The sequence below is a fragment of the Diuraphis noxia genome, unplaced genomic scaffold (genome assembly GCF_037042655.1).
Source record: "Diuraphis noxia isolate RWA-SAM2 unplaced genomic scaffold, SU_Dnox_SAM2 contig0001, whole genome shotgun sequence".
In the NCBI taxonomy this organism is placed as follows: Eukaryota; Metazoa; Arthropoda; class Insecta; order Hemiptera; family Aphididae; genus Diuraphis; species Diuraphis noxia.
The window spans coordinates 63,009,013-63,025,332 of NW_028301711.1; the positions used below are offsets into that span (position 1 = coordinate 63,009,013).

Consider the following 16,320-nt stretch of genomic DNA (forward strand, 5'->3'; position numbering starts at 1 on the left):
ATAGATATTTATACGAATATACATACATTTATATGGATATATTTTTGAAAACGTGAGCTACTTATATTTTATATGCGATTTATTAGTTTTTACTTTATTCATTACTATTTATTATCGTTAGCACTAATATTGAAAGACAAGGACTCATATGAATTAATTAAAGTCTTCATTTTTAAAACTGTTCATTGATATTAATTGATTACATGTCATGAATCATGATTAAACATTAATAATTAATGAAGCCTTAAATAAATTAATCTGTTTAATTTAAATCAAACAAATTGGAAAATAGTAATATTGTAAATATTGGTATGTTTATGCTATAGCAACATTTACTACACAATAAGTGATTTTTAAGTTAAATATAATAACTTGATATTATTAAATGTGTGGTAAAACCAATCAATGTATTATTATAAATTACGATTTTACAACTTTCTGGTTATTATTATTATTAATCGAGCGTGAAATAATAAGCTTATACAAAAATATAAAATATTAGTGGACATTTGATACCTGTTTTTTTTAACAAATAAAAATCTATATTGTATTTATTTTAGTAGGTAATATCATTGTAAACAATATTGGAAAAAATCTATTTTCATTTCTCATTTATGTTTAGTTTATTTATATTTATCAACCCGTATAGTAAAATTATATTTATACTTCAACTTATGAACACGGAACAATTGCCTAAATTCTACCTTATTCCTTCTTTTTAGCAGTAAAAATTGGGTGACTTTAGATCTTAGCATTTAAAAATTCCGGTAGGAATGAATGCAGTGATTTTTTTTCTACATTTCAATATATATAAAATACATTAACTAAAATCTTTTACTATCCATATTAATGGCTATCCCTCATTAACTTGGTTGTATATTTAATTCTAATAATTTTATTGATATTAATTATACGCAATCGATGCACACTGCTAAAATAAAGTAATGAGTAATCATATTTTTATATTTATAAATGTGTATAAATCCACACTGGTTCGTATTTGCCTCAATATTAAAATATGCTGAATACATGTTAATTATAATATTATATCTCATATAAATTAGACTTATCAGTTGTTACTATGTAATCTTTTTTGTACCATTTTTTTCTCGATGTCTTCATAATATTTTAAAGGATTCTCTATTGCAATTAGCTGTTATTTTTTTTAAGATACACCGTTTATCAGTTGAATCATGAAGAATACGTGAGGTAGCTTATTTGTTACATTGTTTGTGCATTATGACGATACAACAGTGATGTTTATAAATTATTTTTCATTTTAAGATATTTTCCTTATAATATATTGACATCCTTTAATTTGCGATTTTCTATACTAAAAAACTATTATTACAATTACGTTCAAATTCAAAAGTCCAATAATAGTACGGGTTTGTTGCCCTCTCTAGTTTGGCTTTGTATTTACTTCAAATTATTATACAAGACAAATATTTTTACCTAAATCACTCCATCGCCAAAATAAATCCTAAAAATCATTCACTAATTTGTATCTATCAAATGTCCATGTTAATTTACCGAATATTTTAAGATTCCGACTCAACTTTTTATTTCGACCCCAATGATAATTGAATTATAACTTACACTATGCCACTATTATAGGTATTAAAAAATACTAAATACATTTAAAATATGCAGTTGTTATTAAAATTATTAATTGTAAATTAAATAGGCAGATAGGTTCATTTTATTATTATTTATGTCTAAAATATTTTCAAACAAACATTTTGTGGTCATTCATTATTTAGTTATTTATATATCTATGACCAATCATATTAAGGTTTACATATTAATATTATGCCTACGGATCTACAGTGTTATATATTCAATGTACACAATTTTACATAAAATTGAATTTATCTTTTTCAAAATATACATCTTACATATATCACATGTTAATATATAAAGATATAATATTAGTGAATCAATATTTATTTATTTTTTATATTACAAATGGATTTTTACTTAACAACAATTCAATCCTATAGGTAGTTATTTTTTCCCAAGCTCTGTAACTGAGCCTCTAATCCTTCAAATATTTATTTTATTGTACAGTCATATTCAAGAATTGAGGAAACAAGTTAACAAAGTGGTTGCACAGGCTCCTCATTTCTTAATATTCAATATAAAAATAAAAATAAAAAAATAATGTATATACCTATTATAATACTTACTTATTCATTTTCATAGTAAAATATCACATGTACATTTATAAGCAGAGAATCCATATTCCCGTGAAGGAATAAAGCTAAAAACCAAATAATACTATTTATAGATAATTATTATTAACTTCAACAAAGTATATAAAAAAATATATATTGCTAATGTGTGTATATTATAATGTATATATCACAAAATAATAACATAAAACAATTTATTTTTAAACATAAAAACTAAACAAATAACATTTTTGATTTGTCGGTGCGCTCAATGTCTAAAATTTAAAATCGTTTCATGTAGTTTTGGAAAACTTCATTTATAAAAATGAATAACTTACCTACATTTATATCATAATAATATAATGATTAATGATTATACCCGCTTGGCTAATATTTAAATGTCATTAAGAGCATATTTTCACTAATGAAACCTAAAATGAAATGAATTTAGAAAATATCTGCATAAAATATCTGTTAAATTTGTAGTACCACTAATTTTATTTTTGTCTTAATTAGCATACTTTTAAATTTAAACAAACAAAAAAAAGAAATGTAAATGTAATAGTTCATATTTTTTGTCTCTGCTCTCTAATCATTAAGTATCTACTTGTTTTGTTAAATCATTATTAGTTTTATTATTTTTGATCGAATAATATTCATAATTTTGTACAAAAGTAATAAGCAAGTAATAAGTAGATATTAATGTATTCGATGTATCGATGTATTATTTATTTATGTATTTATAAATTATAATCAGTTACCATGAGTTTTTTAGTACTCACGTTTCACTATTTCAATAAAATAAATCATGACGTGAATTCAATATAAAACCATGAACCATGACCCGAAACATGACAATAATTCGCGCATCGTATATTCGCTACTTACTGCAAACCTAACTACATCATAATATAATTATTATTATATATTATTATGTTATGAATGTTAATCATATTGTTGATCATAGTTTTATATCACCAATATCATGTAATAATTATTATACTAATATTAACTTACAAGTTACAAATAATACCTATGCATCTAAAAAATATTAATTATATCTACCTATAATTTAGTCATATCCTACATATTAGTACTTATAGGTAATATGTAAATAATAATAACATAATATATTTCTTTAGCTCATTTTATAAAATGTCAATTTTATTCTGTTTTTAACGTAAAATGATGACTATTTAATTTCGGTTGTAAGTGGGAAATAAGTTATGTGACATGAAAACGTGATTACTTGATATTTTATTTGAAAACAAGGATGAAATTGAAGAGTTAGACCTTGGTTGATTTAGGCATGTAATTTTTTGCGCTCTTGACAAATGTGTTAAACGAAAAGTCCGTTCTCTATTCCAAGGTTCTCTATTCCAACTATACGTGATCAATGAGTACATTTTGATTTTTGTTTTTTTTTCTAATTATTTACAAAACAAAATATAATGAATAATGTTTTAATGTTTTATAGTTTTTACTTCAATTTTTGAATCTTCTACAAATTTAAAAATATTTTATTTAATGTATCTTTTATTTTATAAATTTAGTTCATGTACTTTACCTAGTAAGTTTTGTTTTAATTCTCAGGCCAAATATATATTTTTAACTTCAACAAAATTAAATAGACGGCTTAATACTAAGTGTTCTTAGCCGACCCAGTATAATTATTTAAATCGTATAACCCGATCTCATCCATTGTTACTTCAGAAGACAAAAAAGGAGGAGTTGAACCCACAAGTTTCCTATTCACTTAACACCGTTTTTTTTTGTGTTGTGAGTCGCATAACCTATATTCATAAATGCGTGTAGGCTTAGGTATAGGCAGTTATTTCACCTGATACTTCTTTATACTTGAATATGTGGGAAAAATACATAGTGCATTTATTTCCTATTATTTTAAAGGTTTTTGAACTATAATTAGTTTTTTTATTATAATAATGTATTGTAAATTAAAAATTATAGGTATCGATTAATAACTGTCCATAAAAACCTTGTCGTTTGCAAAAAGAAAAATTAGCCATACAATTTGATAATAAGTGAACAAAATTTTACGAATAAATGAGTTATAAAAAATGATGGTCATAGAAAATAACATTGAATTGGAGAAAATATTGTTCAAATTTAAGCTTAAATAGGTTTGGTCGCAGTATACGTTAAGAAGTTATAAGTTATTAAGTCAATTAAGAATTATTTGTTTGTTTTTATTTATCGAATGGAACTAATCGAATGGGAATCATTTTAAATTATTGTTGGAAAGCTCATAAAACATTTTCATCAGTTCCTTGATTTTTTATAAATATTTTATTGAAGTACTCTCAATGCTATTTTATAATATTTCGTTTTTTATTTATCAATTCAAAAGGATATCCCTAGCTTATGCTATGTTTAGTATTGATCATTGTTATTTTGTATTTATAATTAAAACAAACTTATAGTATTTTATTAATTTTTAAAATATTAGTCTACCACGTGTCCGCGAAGCGTCTCGCCTTCACAAGGTTATACCTATCGTAATAATAATAATATTATTGAAAGAAAACATATTGTTTGTGTATGATGTGCGTATAATAATTTAAAATCGAGTGTTAAATGATTTTTTTTATATTTGTGTATCCCATTGCAGTAACGGAGTTTTTCTTCGTAGTATAATTAAACGGCTATGTTCCGAACGCGCTCATAAATAAAAAAATATCTTATCATGTACGCCGCTAACCCAATAATCGGCAGTTCGCGTGTATGTGCGTGCATTTTAAAAACGTATACATTTATTGGTGAATTGATTTTTAAAAAGAAGAAATCGTTAAATGGTTAAGGGCCAGTTGTACCGTCTACGGTTAAACTTCGATTACGCTTAATCAGCTGATAACAGATATTTAACCGTGCAAATTCGGCCGATTAATCTCCGGTTAACTTTAATCAGAGACGGTACAACTGGCCCTAAATGGTTCCTGTCCAACACACCGTGTCTAGAGGACTCTACGCCCGCATGTGTGTGTACGTCATACAAATGTAAGAATAGACATTAATACTCGGTAATAAATTAATAAGTAATAACTGTTTTGCACTAGTAAGAATCGAGAAGGCCACAGTCATAACTCATATAACTAAGAAACAAAATTTTAACTACATTAAAAAGAGAACTTTGACATAAAGTATCTTTTTTTTTTTGATTCATGTATAAAAAACAAGAAAATTATGTCTGAATTTTGATACAGTAAGAATTTTTTTCGTCTAAGTGATATCAAAAATTTATAACATTCCTAAAATAATTTTCACAGCTAAATTGCATATCAATTTAATTTGGAGTTTTGTTACTACCTACACCCTGAGTGGTTTTATTCCGCGCAAACTGTTTTCGATATGTTGTATCGTAAATTATCTTCAAATTATAATTTTTAGTTAATGAACATTAGATCGAATTTACTTATCATCAAATTAATTTAAGGCTACATTTTTATAATGCGGTTATAATAAGTACATAAATAATTTAGTTTTTCAAATTTATATAACTTATTATTCATCAATCAACATAATATGAAAAAATACTCTCCACTCTCGAACACAGGTTCTTTTAAACATTTTACTCGACATTTTATAACACTTTATTTTAAGTAATATTAACTATTAAAAGAACCCTATATATATATATATGTATGTATATATTCTATGTTATTTTTTTTACAACATTCTTACTAATTTACCTATAATAAAGTAAATTTAACTTTTAGATGAATTCATTATACCCTGTTATTTTAAATATTAGAGTGAACCGGTCTATTATGAAGGTAGGTAATAATTACATTCATTGCTATGCAAGTGATTTTTTTTGATTCAACGTAATAACTAATAAATCATAAATCTCGGCACCATTTGCGTTTAAGTCTCTTTAGTAGCCTACCTGGAATTATAGATTCTTAATGGGAAGATAAACAGTTTAGAAATTTTCTATAGAAATATTTAGCTTCGTCGTGAATTATCGTATTTTTAAGTTACAATCTATATGTAGGGTATTGTTTGATATTATATTAGGGTGGATCATTTAATTATTATTTAAGATCATATTTTGAAAAGCTTTTCGAGTATCTTATGTAAACGGGACTTTTTTAGCATTTCCCCATATCTGGACTGCGTTAATATTGAGTTACTAGTTTTTAAAATACAAAAAAATCACAATTTTAAAATGTATGCATTGACGACGATATATTATATTCTCCAACATACTTGCGCGGTTGACGAGATTCATCCTAACATATTTTTCGCAGTCTGCACTTAAATGTCACAAATAATTGCGTTTTGTGATTTTCTACCATCCCTCTCCCCTTTTTAGACCGAGTAACTTTCCACTGCCGACCATGGTTTTATTGTTGTACACACACAACATCGTTTTAATAATATTATTATTCCTACTGTAACAATAATAACGATGACGACGGCACACCACCCCCGCCTCGTTACACTTGTTGCATCTTCGACTGTCTACCGCACCGGCGACCGCGTAAGGTGTAACGAAATACTACTCGAGGCGCATCGGTGACGGGTTCAACAGTGTATAGAACGCGGACGGGGAAAACGACGACCGTGGCGGGTGACAGTAAGGGGGGAGGGTTCAGTCACTACCGTAAACAAAAAAAAACCAAGTAATTTTTTTTTCGGAGAGAATAAAATAGCATTATTATGTTTAACGCGTTTCTTATGGTCCGTTGACGGCGGTCGGTTACTACACTCTTGCTCCATGGTTATACTATAATATAATATATTATTATTATTATAGTAATAGTCTTCGGCGTCGATGTTGTGGTGGTGGTGGCAGTAGTAGTTTTAGAAGTAGCTGGCTCGCTGCTGCGGCGGCGACCTGAAGAACAACGGCGGCGGAGGAACCTTGAAACTGTCGCCGGTCAATGGCACCGGTCCGCCAAGTTCAGTACCACGGGCACTACACTTGCGTGTCCGCCACTGCCGGTTGTCGTTAGTCCTCTGCGCGCGCGTGTGCGTGTAAGCAACTAGTAATAGTAGTAGTAAAATAGTAATAATAATAGTTGTTGTTACTTGTTGTTATTGCACTGTGTGTGTGTGTGTGTGTGTGTGTGTTACAATGGACAACCGTGCAAAGAATACCTCTCTTCCCCCCTCATTACCGTGTTAAGGATGCCACCCACCCCCCCTTGACCTTCCGACAACCACGGCCGGTGTTTATGTACAAAATACACTACAGATAACCGTCCTCGTACCTATACTGTGCAGCGCGGCACAATATGACATCTTCGCGCTGCTGTTTTTATCGATTACAGTCGACGACGCGATGAAATCGTAAATGTCTTTGTCTCCTTTTTTACTCATAAATATCCAAAAAAATTCGGATGGAAAGTGACAGTATAGAAGAGCCAGTCCTACGGTATCTATAGGCTAAGCATTTGCGTGACTAGGGCTGAGGCTTTGAGGAACTCAAACTCTAAACAAATAAATATAAGGTGACACTTTAGTCATGGTATTTATACAAAGACATCATATTGTTATCGGCATCATTCGTAGACTGTAGACTGTTTCGTAAGGGAGAAACATGGATTTTATTTTATATGAAGTGAAAAACATATATTTTACGTAACATTAAAAGATGTCTAATGATATTTAATTGGATAAGAATAATTTAACAAGTCAGCTGAAAACGAGAGATGTTTGAGCTTCATATAGCCTGTAAATAGGTATTACTTTATACATAATTTAAATTAATATTTGATTTCATAATTAAACCTCCATCCCCCTTTCGTTGATTGAAAAACATACTTATGCCTACGGTCTAGAGGAGTGTCGTAGAATGATTTCCACGGTTAATGGTGTCATCGTGCCAGGGTGGTATTCTGATTTGATCTCTGCTTGGTATTACCATTGAAAAATCTGTCCCTATATTTAAAATATAATTATACGTATTTTTATTCCTTGAATTCGACTGTAAGAAAATTACATTTTATTCCTGTTTTGTGTGGTGTCGTTGCACTTCCGGTTATCTAGGTGTATCGGCCAAACCAGTTTGACACGTGTAAAAATATGCAACGTTTCGTTCCCACAAACTAGCCGAGAGAACGATGGGATATTACGCGAATCGTCAATTGACTAATATAATATGTTTGATTGGTTAAATGTTTGATTGAAATAATAATATACAACAATGATTCCCATGTCTTCAATACTGAATACTTCATCATATTGTTTTTTAATAATATACTCGTTGCGTTTGTAGGTTCTCTCTCGCACGTTATCGCCATTTGGTTTGCTATACTATTAATGAATGTAGGAAAAAAAAGCCACGGGGAAAATAATCCAAAGAAAAAAGGCCACGGAAAAAAAAGTCAAATTACAATAATTAAGTATATAACAATTAAAATTAAAGTATTAAATTAGGTATTATTGTATATATATATATAATTATTAATACACAGGTTATATGTTATTATTTATTATTCATAGTAATAAATATATTTTAGATTCTAAACAACAATGAATGTATTGATTTTATTAAACAAAAAATTTAAATTAAAAATATACATAAATTAATTTATTTCAAGATAGCATGTAGTTCACACTGCAACATATACATTTAAAAAAGTTTCACTCTGTACAAGGTATATACATTATACTTATATACATATCTAGGGTGTAAAATATAAATTAATTGATTTTACGATAATACCCACAAAATATTATGTTATTTTTATATATGAATACAGACAATACAGTATGATCAACTGTGTTAAACATTTTAAATTAATTAACATATAACCTGTGTATTCATAATTTTATACATTTATATATATGTATACTATATGACCAATGTTTAAAAGTTTTGAATGATACTTTAAATTTTATTTTTTATATATTTGACCAATATAATGTGTAAACATTTTTTAAATAATACCTACCTAATCTAATACTTAAATTTTAATTGTTAAATATTTAATCATTGTAGTTTAACTTTTTTCCCTGGCTTATTTTTCCCATGGATTTTTTCTGTGGATTATTTTTCCCTGGATTTCTTCCATGGCTTTTTTTTCTGACTACCACTATTGATATGTTATTATTTATTATAGTTATTTATGACCGTTCTCTTCTTCTAGTGATAAAATACAGTTCAAAGTAATTGCTTTTCTCGTTTCTGAAATGTTTTAAACTTATATCAGTTACATCTAAGTTATTTGTCTAACGAACCTCTTTGTTTCGTTTTTCGTGATAACTTATTCATTAATTTATTACAGCTTTATTTACAGTTTTAAAATAATTATACTGATCTATACCATCCCAACGATGTGCGTTTGTTGCGTTATAATTAAACATTAAACCATGTTGGCCTTTTTAAAAAATATTATTGTATTGCGTCCATATCGGTGGTTCAGTATATATAGTTCATGAAAAATGCACACCGACTTTTATTTTTTTACTCCCACTGTGAGGTTTTCTCGGATCACTTTCATTGTATATACGGACGTTTTAAATTCATTCTGTGATTTTTTTTTTAGGTCAATGAGATTTGTAGGAAATAAATTACTTGTCAGTGCCATATGTGTACTGTTCACTGAGAGTACACTAAAGTTTCGCGTGTATTTATTATAATGTATTAATTACTCGGCGTATGTCAATGTACGCTAATGACCTACCACGGGTTGTCCGAAATATATTATTATTATTTGCTTCTTTTGCTCCGAGGCTTAAATTGACCTATTAAGTGGTGAGCATTACTAACGGAGGCAAGAAAATAGTTCACATATGACATACGCCGTATATTATACACCCTACTATTATAACATCGTAAAGTGCTTATAATATTATTAATATTACCACCATTTTGTTTATAAATAAATAATTGCACATATAAATTAATTATTTCTTCACTCTACACACCATTTTTTCTCGATTTAATATTTACTAGCTGACCCCGTGCACTTCGTTGCCTTTAAAAAATGGCAGTATGGGACAATCAGATTTGATGATGCATGCTTGGAAAATAGTTGTTTTAATAATAATAATGATAAAAATAATTTCAAATAAAAAACAAATAAATCATATTACTAAATCGTTTATTATTGTAAATATGCATAAGTTTACGACAATATAGCCATATTTATAATTTGTATGAGTATAACATTTTTTACGTAAACATTAATTATGGTTCTGCTTGCTGTCCCGCCCGGCGTTGCCCATGCAGTATAGGTATAAAAGAATATAATTATGGAGTGGCGTTAGTATTTTCATTAGTGCGCATACTATATAAATTATATCTTATAATATAAGATAGTTATATAAGATAATAGTTCGCTGATTTAGAAATAATAAGTTTTATTTTTAGTTGCGGTCATAACTTGTATATATTTATGAAAATAATTATTATGATGGACTTTGAATTAGTATTAATTTAAACATTCAATATATAATATCAATTTTTTCTATAACCCTATTAATATTATTAATAATAATAAGTGATTTAAAATCTACATAATATACAAGATCTATAGATACCGAATAACATTTTTACACCATGCAGTGTTCATAATATATATGTTACGGTAAATGATGTCATATCGGAAATTAACGTTATTCGCCAGTTATTTATGTTATTTATCTACGAATGTGGGCATTTCGTTATTTTCTATTGAATAAGATTAATAACCGTATGATTTGGGAAATGTTGATTTGATTATAAAATAATGGCCAACGAGCAATGATAAAGTGATCGCTAAACTAATTGTGGTACTAATTGGGTAAATTAATAAATCATTATCTGCCACAGATAAGGTTAACACTGGAGACTGGACATATACCTCATATAATTACTGTACATATTATAACATCGGTGGAGCTGTGGAAGTTACATTTGAAAATATCATACCTATCGAAAATTTATATAGATTAGTATGTGTACAACTGTAATCGTATTAATAACCACTTATTTAAAATGGCTATCGATGTACAGACTGTTCGCACAACTTTCAACGACAAAATTAAAAATATTCTTACGAACAAACGAGATGACAATAATTCATTTTTGTCTAATAAAGACTACAATGATGTTATTGAACAAGTTAAAAATTCAAAAATTACCTAGGTACATCATTTTTCAAACTGTAGTATTTGAGATACACGTGCATAACTGGTATATAACAACAATTAACTGTGTATTTGGTAAATAACGTTAATAACCGGCGAATAACGTTAATCTCCATCTAACATCATTTACCGTAACATATATAAACCCATTTAATGAAGAATGTATTATTTTTATTAGTTAGCGATTAGTAAGTTTTCACCATGGTTGGGTCTTAGTTTAACAATGTTACCGCATTCATTTTTTAATGTATGATTTTTTTTCCAATGCCTTTTTAGTACATCAGTTGATTAATCAATTTTCGAGTTTGAGGTTTTTCTTGTCACAAAAAATTTTGCATTCCAATTAACTAAACTTAATAAGTAGTCTTAAAATGCGATTTATCTATTAATGATCCAATTTAGAACTTATTAAATGAATTCTGTCAAAACCAGTTTATAAGCTATAATAAAAAAATTCTTTCATACTGCTTTGCCTTCCTTACTAGCTTTTTTTATTATTTATTTTTCAAATCTTAATCCATCATTAAACCTGGTATTTGCACAAAATAATAGCAAATAATAATATTATTAATATACGAATAGGAAATTAATAGTTATTGATCTGTATGATAACGGAAGTATTTAATATTGTTATACGTTTATAACAATTCGTGTATACGATAATAATAAGTAGGTACTATAGGTATTATATTATTCTAAAGCGAGCTTGTGGCCCTGTATTTCAGTATTTTATCTAATTGTACCCATCGAATGCTCTCAAGACTGAACAGGCGTGTCTTGTATCATGTAAAACAAAATATTTAAATTAAAAATATTATTTGTTACTGTCTCACCAAAAGAGACTGATGAATAGGATGAACATGTTCCATATTGATGTTGGTTTTAGAACCATGGTTAAATGCCCAAATGACTAAACTATTAGTTTATTTAAAGATGGTGTTAAAATACGTGTTGATATTTGAAAAAAAATGCGAGTTGTATTGCACTTGCATCCAATGAAATAGGTTAAATATTTAATAACCGTAAAAAAAATTGTATTTCAGTTACTTAGCTTTTTCCCCGGCTTTTTCTAAAAGGGTGATATACGATTGCGAATGGAACGATTGCGAACGGGCCTTTTCCCGTATCACGTTTGCGAACGTTTTTATCTGCCTTTTTCCGTACAGCGTTGCTAGATTTATTGTTAGTAAATTATATTTATATTATATATTATTTTAAGTCAGTTTTATAACCCCCACCCCCCAACACACGCAGTGTTTTCAGTTTTAAAACAAACACAGGTTAGGTAATACCATGGCCAATAAAGATAAATCTAGAATTGAATCAACATTAAAAAATTTTAAATGATTTTAAAATCCATAAGAATCTAATTTTATATTTACAAAAAACTGAAAATTCCTACCAAGGAAAAAATTAAATAAAAAAAAAATGCAGAAAAAACATTTTAAAAACTATTAAAAAATTTTTAATTTTTTTTGTGTATTTATCTGCTTGTAACTTATTAAACATTATTGAACAGTATTGTTAGTATTTATATTGAATTTGTTTTTAATCAATCGCCGTTTTAAACATTACCTATTATTATGTATAATTTTATTTTAGTTTGTAACGTAGTTATAACGTCACATTGTATTATTTATATATAATATATATATTTTGAAATATAAACTTGGCAACGTAGCCTAAAAAAACAGTTCGCAATCGTTCGGTTTTCGGCTAAAAAAACAAATTCATCGATAAGCGACATTCGTTCGCAATCGTGTTATACCCTTTCCAAAAACCCTATTTCAATCTGGAACAGAAATATTATATTACCTTTAAAAGGAAACGCACTCCCCCTCAGTATAATTTAAAATATAATATTTATTTTAATTATACATTATAATATTCTACTTTTATTAAATAATCTTATGTGGAGTTCAGTTATAATATTAAATGATATAGGTAGGTAAATGTTTTTTTTTTTTTAAATTACTTTGAAATAATTTATTTTATAAAGCATCCTGTTTTCTTAGTTATAATTCGTCTTGTATTTCCGGATTTTTATACGGCCACCTAATACTATTATAATTGTATTACATAGTTTTGAATTCTCGTTATTGTGACACTGAAACGCACGTACGAATTCGTAAGTCGTTTTTAGTATTGGGTTTTTTCACGCATCGTCTTTCCGAGCCATTTGGGAGTACCGTCTGATTGGTATGTATAATACAAGCTGTAGTAAGGAGGACTAAGCGCTTACACTTCTACCGCGTTCGCGGTTTATTGGCCCCGCGTTCGATCCGATTTCGGTGATATAATAATAATAATATAAGAATAATAGCGTGTTATGTCCGTCCATTGTATCGTGTATTTGTGTACGGTTTAAAAAAAAAAAATTGAAATGTTACCATATTTTTTTTTTGGACGATCGGTCGACGACGTGCACGTTGCGCGTCGTCGCTATTCGCTAATGGTGTTTCAGCTGCGATCGTGCGAACTCGTGAAAAAAAACTATGTATTAAATAATCACGGTCCAGAGAACGCGTTTAAATGACATATTATAAACCATAATATGTCATATTCGTTCCATTATTATATTATTGTCATCATTATTATTAGTATGTGCGCGCACGATAATAATATATTATGTCAAATATAAAAATCGACATCGAAAAATCATCGACATTCTGTACCGTTGGTTCGTTCACCCGAAACTGCACAGTATAATAATAATGTGATGTTATAATATGTTACACTACTATATGATTACTGTTGTTATTGTTATTATTATTATTATTTATCTGGTAAAGAAATCGTTCGAAGAATCGGTTCATCGTCGTACAGCGCTCGGCCGACCAGTTGACCCAGAGCGAATGTCAGTGTCGACGGCGGCGGCGGTCGCCAAATAACGGTTTTGCCGTTTATGCGTGTGGTTTGAGCTACATAATACATAATAATATTATACACCTATTACCATTATACCATATTATATATACCAGGTTACATGTATATATATATATATATATATATATATATAACATTATATTATATTATTAAATCTACCGAACGGTACTGCTGAAGTAGATTGACCTGTAAACGTTATTTAGTATATTTTATAACTAGGTCAAACTTAAAATCTTACATTTCTTAATAACTGCGATAAAGACAATTAATATTGAATTTTGATTGGAGGAGTAACTAAGACATTGGTAACTTAAAAGTATACGTGTAACTGAGTAATTAAATAAGTAAATTATAAGGACGGGGACACGAGGTCTGGTTCGGTGATTGAATGGTGTTGCTGGTGCATAGTGCATTGAACCCGTTGACTTTTAAATAATAGATCAATCAATAGACTTGAAGCAACTTTCAGGCTTCAATTAAAGTTTAATATAATCTTTGAGTTTTAGGATTGATCTAAGGATTTATTTTTGAAATTTTTACAATTTATGAAGTGGGTTTGTGTACTTTTTCCCCAAATAGCTAAAAGAACGATATAAAAAGTGCGTTCAATAGTCGGTTATAAATTACATGCCCGTTAAACAATATTATATTAACATTATTTATTATTTAGGGCTACTCCTGTTTGGTATGTGTTTGTATCGCTAAAGATTAATTCACGCACACGTCTGCGCATTATTTTATTATCTTGTTGATTGCTTCGACGATGTCGTTATTCATTAATATTACATTTTTCATTGGAATGCTATTAAACTATAATATTTCGATGTAATTTATGGCCCCGAACATAATTGCAGTTTAATTGATTATAATGTATAAGTTTATATTACCGTGTACCTTTGTAATGTTCTATAATATACTTACAGAGAATAGTATTTTCGAAACCGAAGAATTTGAAAAATTCTCATTGGTATACTTTATGAGTATATGACAATATTTTCTTTGAAAATTAAAAATCCTTAATGTGCGTATTTGATTTATAATTGTATCAATTAACATAACGATTCCTACATTTACATTTTAAACAATTATATAAGATAATGAATCAATTAGTTGGTTTCATTACGTTCCATTACAAGTGTCAAACCTGGTATGCGACAGTATAGACACAAGGGCACATTTCGGTTTAACATAAAATTACTAAAGATAATGTTTAGACTCTGACATCAGAGGGAATATAAAATATAAATATATATATTCATCAATTATTAGAAATGAAAATAATAAAATTAGATCTCTATGATTGTAAGTTTGTTAGTTGAGGCTTGTACGTATTTAATCTCGTATTTAACCCTGTTTATTTATGTTATAACAAGTCATATATTGTAGAATCTGAACGAAGTGATGAATGTATTGATTTTACAATGATGTGTTGTATTTTTTTTGTGTGTGTGGCTGTGTACAGCATAACTAGTCAAAATAATGATTCAATTTCAAACTTTGGGGGTGGTTTCCGATGTAAAAGTGAATATCCTTGGTGAATTAAAGAGGTCAAAAGTAAATATTTTCCAACAGTTTTCAAAAAAATCGAGAAAAATAAAAATAAAAAATGACAGAAAAACGCGAATTTTTACGCAAACCCAGTTTTCGACCAAATCGATTTTTTAAGGGATTTTTTTATATGGTTGAAATTCAAAAACTAATCACTGTAAATACTTGAAATTTTCACCAAATGTTTATGTTAGTGATATCTATTGACTATCTATCTTGACTTTTTTTGAGTTATTTATAGGCCACTGAAATTTTCGATTTTTTTGAAGTGTCGATAAAAAAATGTTGGACGACCAAACCTAACAATTTTTTTAACTCATGTATCTTGCGCATGCGCAATAATACTTACATTTTTTTTAATGGAAACCTGTAATTTGAATATCATATATTCGGGTTTATCGATTTTTTTCAAGCCATTTTGATGTATCAACTTGTGTCCTAAACCCAAAATTGACTAAACTAGAGCTATGGAGAATTTAAAAAATTAAAAAATTAAATTTATAATAAGTTCCACATTTTAATAGGTATAGGTAGGTAAATAACAAAAATAGAAATACCAATGCTCATTATTATTTTAATAGATACTTAATTATAGGTAATTCTGATGGAAACA

The 16,320-nt window shown here is 28.2% G+C and overlaps 1 protein-coding gene across 1 annotated transcript in view; it reads left to right on the forward strand.

The window, feature by feature from the left end:
• The window catches only part of LOC107168139 (uncharacterized), a 43,722-nt gene that overhangs the window by 2,077 nt on the left and 25,325 nt on the right, over window positions 1-16,320 (forward strand). The window lies entirely within an intron of this gene.